Raw genomic sequence first — 8,217 nt, 5'->3', positions numbered from 1 at the left:
GAAGAACCAGAATTGTTCACATTTTACAGTTATTTGCCAGGAATGGTGTCTCTTTGTCCATGTCTCTCCTGATCCAAGTAGCTCATCTGTTTGTAAGTGATTAAAAGGCAAAGGAGGAATTCGAAGGTCAGTCCTACCGGAAAATCAGAACCGGACACCCCGAAGCCGGGGCGGGGCGGGTAGCGGTCGCCCCTCTCAGTGTGAGCCATCAGAAAAGGAAACGGGGCCGGAGACAGGGCCCCCGCCCCACGTGCCGGTCTAAACCTGAGGTTAGGACGTTAACACGCTATCTCCAAAATAAGTGGAGCTGAATATTTGGGACAAGTGAAATTAGAAAATTAGTCCAGTTTTTTAAAAATGAAAACTCAAGTTGTTTAGAAAAATGGTGCTTATTACATAGGGCTTTCAATTAACAAGAAGTTTGTAGAAGAAATCCTACCTGTTAGGGGTGACTTGGTTCACACTCTGATGAACCACATGGAGACCTGGCTGTCTGCACACGTGAACACGTGAGTCGTGTAGGGGCCTCGGCACGTGATCACAGCACGCGCAGGGTTACGGTGGCACTGATGTGTTACTCTTTTTTGGCATCGTGATTAACAAAACAACAATGAACTTCTTGGTGGCAAATAAAATAACATTATGCTAAAAAATTTAAACACGACTGGAGGAAAGCCATGGGATAAAGGACAACCATTTCATGGATTTTTAACATAAACTGCTTTTTCCATTAGCCTGTTTCATTGTACTGGTTTTGAAAAACTGTGATTCATTTTCCCTCCACTTGTGATAATGTCCTTCACCAGCAGGGGGGGGCTCGTGCACTTGGCTTCCCGGCTGCTTTCCCGTCCCGTCTCCAGATAACGGGAAGGATTTCATAACTGTTTTTCCAACTTGCTGGAGAGCTGTGAGTCCTTAAACTTGCAAGTAATAACGGGGGATTAGTTTTTGCCTGACACATCTGAAGATCAGTGGTCATCAGATTGGGTAAAGATTCATTCCCTTGACTAGCGGCTGTCTTATGAAAACGGGGATGAGGTATTTGCCAGCATCATCATTTGCATTTGCATTTGATTGAAACAAATGGATAGAGTCAGTCCCTCTCAGAAGAAGACGCTGCCTCTTGAAAAAATTAGTATTCACTGTGCCTGGGGTTTTGTGCTTAGGGGGGAAAAAAAAGAGTTCTAGCGCTTGCTTTATTTCTTGTCTGTGAGAGGAATTTAAACTCACCCTGAGTCCACCATCAGAATTCCAATGATGGAAATCAGAGTGAATCCATGGCTCTGGGACGTTTCCCCCCTCTGCATCCACCCCTCCCGGGCTGTGCACCTGAGAGGCACCTGTGTGCTCCTTGTTGGACCCTAGGTGCGGTCCAGGGTCCCGCCCAGGCGGTCTCCCCTCTCTCTGCCCAGGCTTTAGTTTGCTTGCCTCTCTCCTCCAGATGAATGACAATGGATGAGTGCAAAGGAGGGACCAGGAGAATAACATCATTAGATACACAAGCATAAGGAAAAACATCTGAGGACCGCCCAGGTGTAGACGCATGGCTTATAGTAGCTACACAGGAGACTACGAGCCTGTTATAGGACCAGCTCTCCCCCTGGTACTTTAAAACCTGGTGTGACGATTTGAGGTTCGTTACAAGATGAGAACATCTTTTAAATATCCTGTGTTCTGGCTTCCCTCAGATCACAGGCATTAACAGGAAGCATGTTCTCTTCTTGCGCTGTTACTCTGTCTTACTGTGGGCTAGTCTGGGAGAAACTGGTCCTTCAAAGCCCATGTGTGTCTGATAACTAGTGTTGGTAATACCCGCTCCGTCTTTTCTATGTGATGTGAACAGACATGAGCTCTGTGGGAGCTGCTATTTGGAACTGCTGCCCTTTTTAAACTGGAAATCGAGCATTTTCACGGAGGTGACTGACGCAGGTGCCCTCATGCCAGGGCACCTCAACCCACATCTGTCGGGGTCTTCCCTGTGCAGCCCGCCTCAGTGAGAGGTCCTGGTGCCATGTCAGAATGACACAGCCGGAGTGGCCTCTCTGTGGATCTGTCTCAAATATGTCCGGATGGTCATATCCAGTGGCTAAAAGCAGTGACCATTTTCTTACTGGCACTTTCTTAGTCAAGTCAATCATGCAAGTTCCAGGAACGCACGTTTCTCCCTGTGTCCCTAGAAGGATCCAATATAAAAAAAGGAGCAAAGAAAGTGGCTCTACTTGCTTTGAAAACACGGGGTGGACACATGATTTTTTTCACCCCAGCTGGTCACAGACCAGAAATGTTGCTCTGTGTGGCCACCTCTTTTTGCAGATGTGGAAGTGGATACTCAGAGGGGTTAAGTGAAGAGCCTGTGGTCTCCTTTCAGCCCCAGCTCCATGTTTTAATCTGCTGCGTCATCGGAGATTCCTGTGGATTCCATGTGCACGAGAAGGAATGTCCCAAACCGAACCCTAGCAGCAGGTGGAGAAATCACGGGCCAGCCACGTGACCAAAGGGAAGGGAGAAGAACTTTTTCCAAGTTTGCAGACTTACCTCCTGTTAAGCTGTGAAGGCATGGTGCGCTAGAAACAAAAATGTGCTCAGATACAAGAAAAACAAATTAGTGTCTCTTGGTGGCATCAATCAGAGATGTCGGTTAATATCTAGAGAACCGGGAAAGCTGTAATCACTGCTCTACTAGAAAACGAGTTCCTACTTATCTTGGTAAATACTGGTAACTGGATACGACAAATGCGCGGCACGTCTAGTGAGAGAGATGAGATTTTTCAGGTTCATTGTTATTTGGAAGGATGCAGTTCTACGTAATTAAAACGGGCTCGATCAGCTCCCACTTTCAATGGAAAAGTTATGGCTCAATCCAAGCGCACTGTACTGTCTGCAACGTTCTATTTTGTCCACGTGGTTAAAAGCATCCAACTGAGCAGCCATCCAACGAGCAAACATCTTTGATACGTAATCCTTCAATGTACGTGTTGGACACGACGGAATCGTGCACATATCCGCCGAGTAGCATTAAGGAGACACGCCGTTAGTAGATGGTTTCTCCAGTGGTCCAGAGACGCGGGGAGCAGAGGAACTTGCATTCTCCTTTTTTCCGCCAGAGAAATCTTTGATTTTGTGGCACCCTCAAGAAACCCAGATCCAGGCAGCTAAGCAGTTCATCTCTTTAACCTGTTTGGAACCACAGACCGTAACGGTGTCGCTGTTCTTCTGAACTGCCGACAATAAGGGAGAACAGCAGAGTAAGACTTGGGATCAATAAAATGATTTTTTTCCTTGTGAAAGTGGTAAGGAAACCAAATATGCTTCTTGCGTATTGTTTTCTTTATATTTAAGAACCACGACACGTAGTTCACTGTGAAACGGATATACTTTTTCTGCCCTTTTCCTCTTGCTTCACACTTCTTTCGATGGTTTATAAAAATCCTTCACCGCCCTCAGAAATCTTGTTTCGGTGATTTGTCCTCCTTAAGGACTTACTGAAAGAGGCAGCAGCATATCTTGTGCTGAATGACTCTTATCCGCGGCTGCCCTGTCTGGCTGCCCTTCTAGCCCTTTGGAAGGACGGGTTGTGGCAGCTTTGTGCCCCTGTGGCGACTGGCGCAGGTGCTGAGCTAGTTGCCAGTAAAGTAAGTACTCTGGACTAGAGCATGTGACCCAAAGGTCACAGGCCTGTGGAAGACATGACACATCTGGCTGGAAACTCTTCGAGCTATGAGTCTCCCCCTTTCAGAGCTGGTCTTGATGAACACGGCATGTTTTAATCCCCACACCCTGACCGCACAGTGCTCTCTGGCCGTTCCCAGAAATCACTGGATCACGAGGTTATCTTGGGCCTTCTGGGCACGCTCCTAGTTTTGTGTATATATGTTTTTCAGAGGAAGCAATTGCTCCATTTCTGGTCAAGCAGCTTCTAATACGCCTCAAGAGCATTAGATTTTTTCTGGCAAGGTCAACGTCTTTAGATTTTGCAATCTGGAGAGAATTCTTTTCTGTCTGAATGACCTACACAGTTTTGCCCTAGGTTTTTGCCCTTGGCAAGGTTAAGAATATGTTTGTTCCTGAATCACTGACTTGAAGGAGTTTAATTAAAGCCGTGGGCTTTTTCTTTCTTTAGAGAAAGCCATGCAGTATCAGCAGCGGGCTTTTCTCAGTTACGGGAGAGATTCACAGGCAGACCTTCGTTGAGGTGGAGATTTTCGGTGACCTGCTGCCTGTTCTGATGACACGTTTCTTCTCAGATACTGGCATGTGAGAAGGCTGGCGGGGCGCGGTCTGTGCGGAGGTGTGGGTCGTCCCTGGTCCTCCCCTCAGCTGGGGCTGTTGCCTGGCCCGTGGTTAGAGGGGCCGGTTTCCAAGCTGGAGAGTTGACCCTCTTAGCAGCCTGTGAAGCCGAAGGCAGCGGGCTGCGGGAAGCACGGCGGCTTCTGGTTTCCTCTGTGATGTTTCACCGGAAACGAGGAAACCGAAGCCCCCGGCCTCCTCTGCACCGATGACTTTGCCTCCACGGGACGGCCGTCCAAAGATCGGGGTCAGAGGCCTCCTGGCAAGGACAGAACGAAACCTGGGATGTGGTCATGAGGTCACCCTGGACACTGGCACACAGGAAGTCGGTGTCACACGTCGCAGCCGGCGCGTCCGCTCCTTCAGTGAGCGTGTGGTGGCTGCGTGGCCCCCGAGGGGGTTAAACTCGGGCGGGGCTCCGAGGCCCGGCCTCCACTGTCACCCCGGCGAGCGGGCCAGGATGGTGGAACAGGAGGCAGTGCAGTGGACAAGGGCCCGGCCAGAGCTGGGAGCTGCGGCCACGTCGGTGAGGACGCCACAGACCGTTGTGTTCTCCACCCACAGCTCCGTCTTCTCGTCCAGACAGGATGCGCGGCTGCCCCTGGGCCGTCCCGCCAGGGACGGGAGGCTCCCTCCGCGGTGCCCAGGCCACCCTCCCTTGTCCCATAAGGCAGCTCCTCCCTCCTCGTCTCGGGCAGCCCTGGAGAGCTCACAGCCGGAGGCCTGGGCTCGTCGTCCCCGCAGGGAAGGCTCACCGCTATTTCCCGAACTCAGGGCGCCTGGGCTGGTGCCGAGAGCTACGCTCTTGAACGTGGGTTTGGAGGCCTCCCGTGTCTCCTTCCAAAACAGCGGGAGGACAGGTTAGATGTCGGCCTTAACCGCTCCGACTGTTTTCCTTGCTCCCAGGCACCCATTTTTAAAGGCCTCAATGTGTCTGAAGTACGCAGAAGACTTCCCAGCGTAAACATCAAACAGCGCAGCAGAGGCGGAAGCCCGGATGCCTTGGCTTGGCTTAGAAATCAGGAGTCTCCTCGCGCAGAGTGACAGCAAGTGCTTTAAGGGACGCGGAGTCCAGAAGATTATTTTGGAAGAAAAGCCAAGTTGCAACAGTCTTTCCTGCAAGTGAAGGCTGCAGGCCCAGGCGCAGCTGCACTGGGGGGCAGCCCGTCGGGGGTGGGGGGAGTAGACCATGGTTCCCCAGGAGGGTCCCGGCCCCACGACCGCCAGTCGGCCTCCGCCCAGGTGGGCAGGGTCCCACTCGCTCTGCCCTGGGTCCCCATGGCCAGACCTCCAGGACCCATCAAAACCACCCAGCTCTGGTCAGAGCCATTTGCTTGGGCATCATGAAGAAATCTATTGAGAAAACCTGACGACTAAACACGAGGGAAGCCTCTGGAAGGCCTTCCATGTGAGGGATGCCTGGGGGCTGGGGGCTGTGCTTCCCGGGAGCAGAACAAGAGCCCACAACCCTAAGGCACGGAGTCACCCCGAGCACCTCGGGGTTGGCGGGGCTGGGCTTACGACAGGTCCCTGGAGACTTGAGGAAATAACCATGGAGTCTCAGTCTTCAGAGAGACGTTTGCAGTCGCCGACTCTGACCCCTTTGCTTTCTGGGTGAGGAAGCTGAGGCTTGAGAGCAGGAACCCAGGAGCTGACGGCCAGAGCTGGGGCGGCCTCGCAGGGTCCCTGCGGGAAGCAGGCCTGACGCGCCCTCGATGCGCCGGCAGCTTCCGGATGTTTCTCTCCATCAGCACGGGGGCCCGGGGCGTCGGCAGGACAGACGGTTATTTCTGACGTTGGTGTGCTTTTCAGGCCAGGAAAGGAGGCTCAAAGCAGACACCCGGAGGCTGGGCAGTGGACTCAGACCTCCCACGCGTGTTTCCATCCTTACCCTGTGCTTGTCCGGGTGCTAAGAGTCCGACTCCTTACCCCCCGAGCATCCTGGGGACGGTTGGTTGCGGGGTCACAGCGGGCAGGGCAGCTCTGGACGAACCTCTGGGCACCTCCCGGGCCGGGCGTCCAGGCAGTGTCCTCTCCAGGCCGCGAGGACCGGTTCCCGGGGTTTGTGGGATGCAGGCAGAGGGGCTTAAGGAAGCCAGTGAGAGCAGCTGACGGGCGTGGGAACAGGGGCTTTCCCCTCTGTCCTTCCTGCCTCTCCAGGGCCCAGATGTGCAGGTGTGGGTGGGACGGGGTTTACTCGGGCGAGGCACTTGCTCCGCGCTCCCCGCCCTGGGCACCTTTCCAGCTCCTTCCATCCGCAGGCGCCAGGCGCTCTGGGCCATGCAGTTTCCAGAGGCCCAGCCGTGCGGAGCCAGGGTGACATGATGGAGAAACCAGAGGAAAGGCTCTGCCTATCTCCCCACGGAGCTGTCTTCCCTGTTGTATATTTGCTCCTTGATTCTGCCTTGGAATTCGTGCTTTCCCAGCTTGCTTTTGGGTATCAGATACTACTTCATGCGTGGCCTCGGGCTTGCCATCTTCCATGGTCCTCTTCCAGCCCTCAAGGTCAGCCCTGTGTCAGAATCAAGAGAAGTGTTCAGGCTCCTGGAATCAAGGGATTCCTCGCAGCGGACCCAGTCCTGGAAGCGCAGCCGCAGTGCTGAGCCAACTTGTTCCTTGACGTGTAGTAGGTGGGGCTCTCCCCCCCTTCCTGGTGTGTTTGTTTGGAGAGACAGACAGACAGAGAGAAGGAGGTCCGTGTGCAGGACGCCAGCCTGACATCGCTCACTGACTTTAAGTTTCCGAACCACAGGGGAAGAAGGAGGAAGCTTTCGGTCCCGAGCCGGCCGGTGGTCCTGCACCGCCATCCCCAGCCCCTGCGTCAGCCCTCCAGCCGTGGCCTCACCCCACGGCTCCTGTCCCCTCTGCAAGCCCACTCCACGTGCCCTTTGTCGTATTTTCAAACCACTTCGTGCCACCTGGCCCTTCAGTGCTCTCCTGTGTCCGGGGCCGTTAACGCTCCGAGAAACATAAGCTCTTTCTTGAAATACTGAAGAATGCAGCATGCCGGAGGAAGACACAGTGAACAGACAGCAAAGGCAGAGGCCGCGGACGCCCGGCCCCCATGCTGCGTCCCTGGGGCTGCTGTGTGGACCTCGTGCATTTCTGGCCAGTTGTGTACGTGCGGGCCCAGAGGTCTGTCTGGGATGAAGCTGTGGAGGGCGGGGCTGCGGCCCTTTTTCCACCAACAGAGAAGAATCGTTCTGCTGTAAGTTTCCTAACATCCCCAAATGCCAAAGCCCTGGCCTCTGGCCCTCCCCGCCCTGCACTGCATCTGGGGTTTCTGGCAATGTCTCTGCCTCTTGGTGGAGCAGGCCTGCTTTCTGACGGCGACGTGTCCCATGGAGGAGAGGACGGGGGTCCCGGTGGCTTCGGGCACAAGGAGCACGTGGGTCCCCGCCTGCGTGCCCGCATCCCCGCTGCCAGAAAACAGGGAGCGTCCGCCCCAGCTCTCTGCACTCGGCCTGGGAGCCCAGGGCCCCCGAGAAGGCCTCTGGGGCCCAGCCCTGGCTTCCTCGGGGCTGAGTCTGGACCAGGCCAAGGCCCGAGGGCCCCAGAGGTTATGTGCCTCCAGCGGGACGGGGCCCTCTCGACCTCCCCGGGGATGGGGCTGTTTGCTTTGAGGAGCCACCGAGGGGCCCTCTGCACCGGTGAGCACGATGGTCACAACTGAAACGCGATTCCCGTGAAACCCGGGCTCGGCGGCAGCACCCCTCTAGCCCCACTGCAGCTGTCACCTGGAGATGCGCCCCTGCCCACCCGAGGGGGCTTGACGGCAAGTCCCTCCCGGCAGCCAGCGGCCCCGGCACCGCTCCCGTGGCTGGGTCCTACGACGGGCTCGGGCCCTGGGCTCTGCGGCCGCTCTGCCAGCCTCCCCCGGACCGACGTCCGCGAGCCGACCCTTTACATCGTATGGATCCCCTCCTCCCC

At 54.8% G+C, this 8,217-nt stretch overlaps 1 protein-coding gene across 1 annotated transcript in view; it reads right to left on the bottom strand.

The window, feature by feature from the left end:
* The window catches only part of MBP (myelin basic protein), a 113,344-nt gene that overhangs the window by 21,351 nt on the left and 83,776 nt on the right, over nucleotides 1-8,217 (bottom strand). The window lies entirely within an intron of this gene.

Source organism: Neophocaena asiaeorientalis, unplaced genomic scaffold (genome assembly GCF_003031525.2).
Source record: "Neophocaena asiaeorientalis asiaeorientalis breed wild unplaced genomic scaffold, Neophocaena_asiaeorientalis_V1.1 scaffold124, whole genome shotgun sequence".
NCBI lineage: Eukaryota > Metazoa > Chordata > Mammalia > Artiodactyla > Phocoenidae > Neophocaena > Neophocaena asiaeorientalis.
Note: the sequence above shows the minus strand (reverse complement) of the source record. Positions and strands in the feature narration are given on the sequence as shown.